The sequence below is a fragment of the Phoenix dactylifera genome, unplaced genomic scaffold, assembly GCF_009389715.1.
Source record: "Phoenix dactylifera cultivar Barhee BC4 unplaced genomic scaffold, palm_55x_up_171113_PBpolish2nd_filt_p 002681F, whole genome shotgun sequence".
In the NCBI taxonomy this organism is placed as follows: domain Eukaryota; kingdom Viridiplantae; phylum Streptophyta; class Magnoliopsida; order Arecales; family Arecaceae; genus Phoenix; species Phoenix dactylifera.
Genome location: NW_024069826.1, coordinates 8,343 through 14,673, shown reverse-complemented (window position 1 = coordinate 14,673; position 6,331 = coordinate 8,343). Strand labels below are relative to the sequence as shown.

Here is a 6,331-nt window from a genome sequence, read left to right as displayed (position 1 = left end):
GCCCACTCCGCAGGGTAGAAGTGCGGTTCTGTTTCTGGCCCAGCCACAGGGTATAAGTGTGGTCGTAGTTAAAGGCTGTTGAGATGAATGTGATTTGTTTCGTATCGGATTTACGATTATGTATATGGATATTTGAAAGATACGGATTTTAATGAATTTGTATTTGAAAATGAATTGATTATGTTATTATGCTGACTCATTGTAATTTGTATTCATATTTTATGTTATTATATGAATTGACTAGTTAAGGTGTTTGTTACTTACTGGGCTGTCTAGCTCATTATACGATTTCTTACTGTTTTTACAAATCCGAAGAATTAGCTCGATCCGAGGTTTTACAATATGGAAGAGCGAATAAAAAAATTATGACACAAGTTATCTTAGATTAGGTTTTGTTTAAATTAATGTTCTATCTTTATTGTTCCGCTGCGCATTGAGAACTGTGAAACTTTATAATTTATGTCAGTCAATGGAATAAGATTGCATTTATTTCAGCTGAATTATTTTAGTTATATATTTGAGATGTTTGGTTTAAATGCCTTGCATGCTCGTAGGGAGAGTTTCTTACGGGTGTGCGGCGGTTGGCGCGGATCCCCGGCTCGCGATCTCGGGCCAGGGGCATGACAACTTTTATGGTATCAGAGCATAATTGGATAAATTATGAGATAAGAAAATATGACATGACATGAGTGTAGGTGGGTAGACTCTAGGGACATTGGGACGTTAATTTATGATGATTGTAGCAACCATTCTATGTACTTGTAATGAACTGGCAAGCTTATTATTGGCATGCTGCTATCTGATAGACATAGGTCAGGATGCCTCCACATCGGATGAGAAAGACTGCTCAAAGAGCTACTAATAAGGCACCCAACCCGCAAAATGACAGCATACCCCAACAAGTTGGTAACACCCCTCAGCAGGAGAGAGTCGTCAATCCTGCTAGTGATACTCAGACATGACAACAAGAACCGGGCCTAGGCCAGGTTATGCAGACCATAGTGGGCCTTATGCAGATGCAACAGCAGGTGCAACAGCAGTTGCTCCAACAACAAGCGCAGTTGCCCCAGACACAACCACAGCAAGGACGAGGGGAACAGTGTGAACAGCGTAGTAGTATAGCTGAATTTAAGAGGCTGGCTCCTCCAGCTTTCAAGGGGACTACAGATCCGTTGGAAGCAGATAATTGGCTTATAGAGATGGAAAAAGCATTTGCTGTCTTAAGATGCCAGGATGATGAAAAGATTTTGTTTGCATCATACATGATGCAAGGTGAGGCATTCAACTGGTGGCGGATGTTGGAACATAAATATGAGCAAGATAGGGAGCCACTCACTTGGGAAAGATTTCGAGGAGCATTTTATGATAAGTATTTTCCTCGGAGTGTAAGGACGCAGAAAGAGGAGGAGTTTATTCATCTAAAGCAAAGAAATATGACTGTTGCAGAATATGAAGCCAAATTTACCGAGCTAGCCAAATTTGTTCTAAAGTTAGTCGAGGATGAGCTAGATCGAGTGCATAAATTTGAGATGGGACTAAAGATTGAAATTAGAAAACAAGTGGTACCTTATGAATTGACTACCTATGCAGCTGTGGTAAATAAGGCTTTAATAATTGAAAGGAAAGTTAATGATGAACGGTTGGAAAGGAAAAGAAATCAAAAGAAGAGGAACAGATCGAATGAATTTCAGGGGCAGAGCAATGAAAACGCCGAAAGTTCAAACAAGAAATCAACGAGTGACAACACTAAGCAGGTGAATATCAATAACTGTTCTAGATGTGGTAAGGCTCATGCTGACAAGGATTGCCATTGGAACACCAGTGCCTGTTTTAGATGTGGTAAGATAGGTCATAAAATTGCAGACTGCCCACAAAGAAACGAGAATAGATCTACTCAGGCAATGGAAGGAAGCCAGGGGCCAAAGACTCAAGGAAGAGTATTTGCACTTACACAACAAGATGCACAGGCTTCTGATGTGTTGACGACAGGTATTAGTCTAGTCCCAATATTTATTTCTATTTATTGTTTTGCCATGCCCACTGCTCTTTGTTGGACAACTCATTATGCTACTAGAAAAAATTCAATAGTTACATAACATTTTTTTGATTGATTGTCAAAAGAAGAATATAAACTTTTAACTTTTGAAAGTGTTCACACGGAATAAGACATAATAATGAATGTACCAACAAGCAAGTAATTCTAGAAAAAGAAAAAGAAAAAAAAAAGGGAAAAAAATCTAGACTTGACACGGGTATGTTGAGGTTTAAATCAGAATGTGCAGAGAAAATGTGGTGAATGGAATTATTTGAAATTGGTCAGACAAGACGACTTTGATTTGAAGAGTGTTATGACTTAGTTTGGAAGAAGTATAATCTACTCTTGAACTACATATACGAAAATTTCGTGGACGAAATTTCTTTTAAGGGAGGAAGGATGTGAGACCTCGGAACTGGGCCCGGTCCATTTGACCGGCCCAGTCCCAGGTTTTGGCCTCACGTGCCACGCACGTGAGGCACCAGGATGGAAGGATCCATCCCAAAGAAGGAGGAAGCCCTGTTTTTAGGGCTTCTTCTCCTTTTCTTTGAGGCCACCCGAGTCCCCTCTTCTTCCTCGTGCAGCCGCCCGAGAGAGAGAGAGAGAGAGAGAGAGGGAGGGAGCCATTGAAGCCGGTCTTCTTTGATCCGGGTGGTTCCATTGCCGCCGGAGAGGAAAGAGCAGCCGAAGAGGGAGGAAGCCGCCGGATCTTCGCCGAGGCAGAGGTAAGGTTCCTAATTTCATTTCTCTGTTAAACCATTTGAAAAAAAAAAAAGAAGAAAGAAAGAAAGAAGAAGAGAGGGAAGAGGAGACTTACCCGTGTGCGGCCGCGAGCACCGCCGATGCTGCGGGTCCCCGCCGCGGGCTCTTCCTCTCTTAAGCTCTCTTTCTCCTCCGTGGGAAGAAGGAGAGAGCCAGTGGACGTCTCCCGAGCTTGCCGACCTCCCTTCGTGGGAGAAGAAAGAAGAAGAGAGAAAGGGGGGGGAAGGAGAAGAAGTCGGGAGAAGAGGAGGAGGAGAAAGAAAAAGAAAGAAGAAAGAAAGGGGGAAAGGAGGAAAAGAAGTCAGAGGAAGCTTCGGGAGAAGGAGAAAAGAAAAAGAAAAGGGAAGGGAAGGAAAGAAAAGAAAAGAAAAAGAAAAGAAAAAGAAAATAAAAGAAAAGAAAAGCAAGAAAAAGAAAAGAAAATAAATAAATAAATAAATAAAGGGAGAGGGTGGTTTACGGGTATGAACCCGAAACCGAACCCGAACCCGAACCCGGGGCGCTAGACACTTCTACAGGGTCGGCCCTGGGAGAATGTTAAAATTTAAGTTTTATAAATATAAATTGTGATGAATTTTAAAAGAAAATATGATTTTTGGATATTAGGTTCTGCGAGAAATTTGTGAGATTAATTGGATTTACTGTGGATCGCATTCAAAGTAAGTAATGAACTGCCTTTTTTTAGACTATTCATTTATATAATATTATTTTTGCATTAAATAAATTGTTAATGAATTTATATGTGATTTATGAATTTACGAAATGATGATTTGAATGAAAAATGGATATGTGAATTGGAATAATATTTTTCGGACTATTGTTATATTTACTGTTCTTGCATCGTATATGCATATTTAGATCGGATTATGATATATCTATTTTGTTACAAAAAGAATTTTGATGTGCATTAGATTTGGAACTCTCAGCCTGACTATGTTCTGGATCCTGCCAATTGGGGGTTATGCATTGGTAATTTCTGGCCCCACCACAGGGTATAAGTGTGGTATTCTGGCCCACTTCGCAGGGTATAAGTGCGGTATTCTGGCCCACTCTGCAGGGTATAAGTGCGGTTCTGTTTCTGGCCCAGCCACAGGATATAAGTGTGGTCGTAGTTAAAGGCTGTTGAGATGAATGTGATTTGTTTCGAATTAGATTTACGATTATGTATATGGATATTTGAAAGATACGGATTTTAATGAATTTGTATTTGAAAATGAATTGATTATGTTATTATGCTGACTCATTGTAATTTGTATTCATATTTTATGTTATTATATGAATTGACTAGTTAAGGTGTTTGTTACTTACTGGGCTGTCTAGCTCATTATACGATTTCTTACTGTTTTTACAGATCCGAAGAATTAGCTCGATCCGGGGTTTTACAATATGGAAGAGCGAATAAAAAAATTATGACACAAGTTATCTTAGATTAGGTTTTGTTTAAATTAATGTTCTATCTTTATTGTTCCGCTGCGCATTGAGAACTGTAAAACTTTATAATTTATGTCAGTCAATGGAATAAGATTGCATTTATTTCAGCTGAATTATTTTAGTTATATATTTGAGATGTTTGGTTTAAATGCCTTGCATGCTCGTAGGGAGAGTTTCTTACGGGTGTGCGGCGGTTGGCGCGGACCTCCGGCTCGCGATCTCGGGCCGGGGGCGTGACAAACTCGAATTCCAATTAAGCTTACATTGGAACACAAAGACTTAATAAATAAATCTAGCTTGATTTTATGATTCAGAGTCAAAATTAGTTTGATAAGATGCATAGTCAATCAAGCTTACACCCCAACTTCAATTTTCCATCCATTACAAGGAGCTTGAAGCCTATAAAAAGAGCCTCTCCTCCCAGCCCCACAAACAAAGGCCACTAATAAATAATATAGTATATGATACGGTCCCAGTTCTAATATTATTCAACACAAGATCCGTCTGTTTCTTTCAGAGGTTATTGGTTGTATCCTTTTGTTTGCATTATTCTCGAATACTTGTATGAAGTAGTTATTGCAATTTGATTTCATATATTCTTGTGTTTTCTACTTTAGGCACTCAAATTATTACATTCCAACATTAATTGGTTATTGGAATTTCAGGGACAATAGTTGTCTGCCTTGGAAGAAAACAAAAACAAAGAAAAAGAGAAATCTGATACTGTTGGGAATTCGATAATATGGGCAAAGAAGGATTAACGAAGCCAACTTCAGATAGCTAGCATCAAATTAATATGTTTGTGTTTATGTGCAGTCGGTGAATGGCTTGCTTTTAACTCGTATAAGTTAAATATTGTCATTTGTGTCTCATTTATTGCTCTTGTTGAGCCTATCATCTTCCAGGCGGCATCTCAACATGATAGCTGCAAGATGCTTCCATGATAATTGCTTTATTCTGGTCTGAATTATAAGTCATTCTCAGTTCTTGATGTGTGGTGCATTTACTAGGCCTCAATGTGGTGGATTTGGTTGGCCTGGTTTTGATCTCGAATCACGTCAAAATTCATCAGGTCTATTGGAGACACTTAAGTTTACGAAAACCATTTAATTGCCTTGTTATAGGGATGGGATGAACTTCTAGAGTTTTTTGTTTTAAAAAAAAATAATACGAGAGACTTCCAAGGTTTGCTTGTCTTGAAAAGGTTTAAATGTGAAGGTAGCTGCATATGAGGTTCTACTGCAGAAAACAGTTGGAGGGCATTATGGTGTCAAAAAATAAGAATGTACAGTAGGTTTGGATAAAAATCAAGAGCTTTTGGTTTTCTATTTCAGGGTCATCATAACATATTCTTTTGCAAGAATCTGTCCGCACTTGGATTGATAGAAGCTTCCTGCAATTGTCAAATGTTGGTTGTTTTGCATCAAGAAGAATCTTACGGATGCACAAGTTTCATTCCTATCTCAGTTTCTCAACCAAAATTAAAAATGGCCCTTCTCCACTTGTATTAATTGGAAACCAGCCACTTCCTAGCATCGTGCTTGATGTTGTTAATTTATTTGTGCTTGCAATTGAAGATTGATCAAATAAGCTTCTACTTGCTTTGCTATAATTAAAAATATATGTAAATAGTTAGTTACTTTAAATTAAAACAATTAACAATTTAAGTACCAACGCATGCAATTAATACTTGTTTTCACGATCTCAATGAACTTGTCATGGGCTTTGTCTTTCTTTGTTTTAAAAAACAAAACGAATAATCTTGAATTGCATTACAAGAAGATAACAAAAGAAATATAGTCAACGTAAATGGAGTAATGTTGGTTTATTAACACCGCCAAACATTTGTTTGGGTGGTATCGCCTCTTGCCATTTAGACAAAGGGGCTAGGGTTCAATTCTATTCGATTTTATTTGGAGCCAGCAGTTGAGGGATAGGGTAAAAACAAAAAAAAAGAAAAGAAAAAGCTGGTTGAATTGGGCAACAACCATACATAATAGTTATATTTCAAATAATTATGCTATAATTTATAACTTAAAAGGTATTCAGTGCAAAAAGTAAATGCCATTATATAGCTAGACAGTGAAACAATTATGGTCTCTA

At 38.1% G+C, this 6,331-nt stretch overlaps 1 long non-coding RNA gene across 2 annotated transcripts; it reads left to right on the top strand.

Moving 5' to 3' along the window:
- Positions 1-225: 225 nt before the first annotated feature.
- LOC113461544 lies at positions 226-5,219 on the top strand. Of its 2 annotated transcripts, none has more exons than XR_005510550.1 (2): positions 226-389; positions 4,894-5,219. It is a non-coding gene; the product is annotated as an uncharacterized LOC113461544 (long non-coding RNA). The 2 variants fall into 2 exon arrangements; XR_003383814.2 differs by lacking the exon at positions 226-389 and adding an exon at positions 4,073-4,230.
- Positions 5,220-6,331: the final 1,112 nt, after the last annotated feature.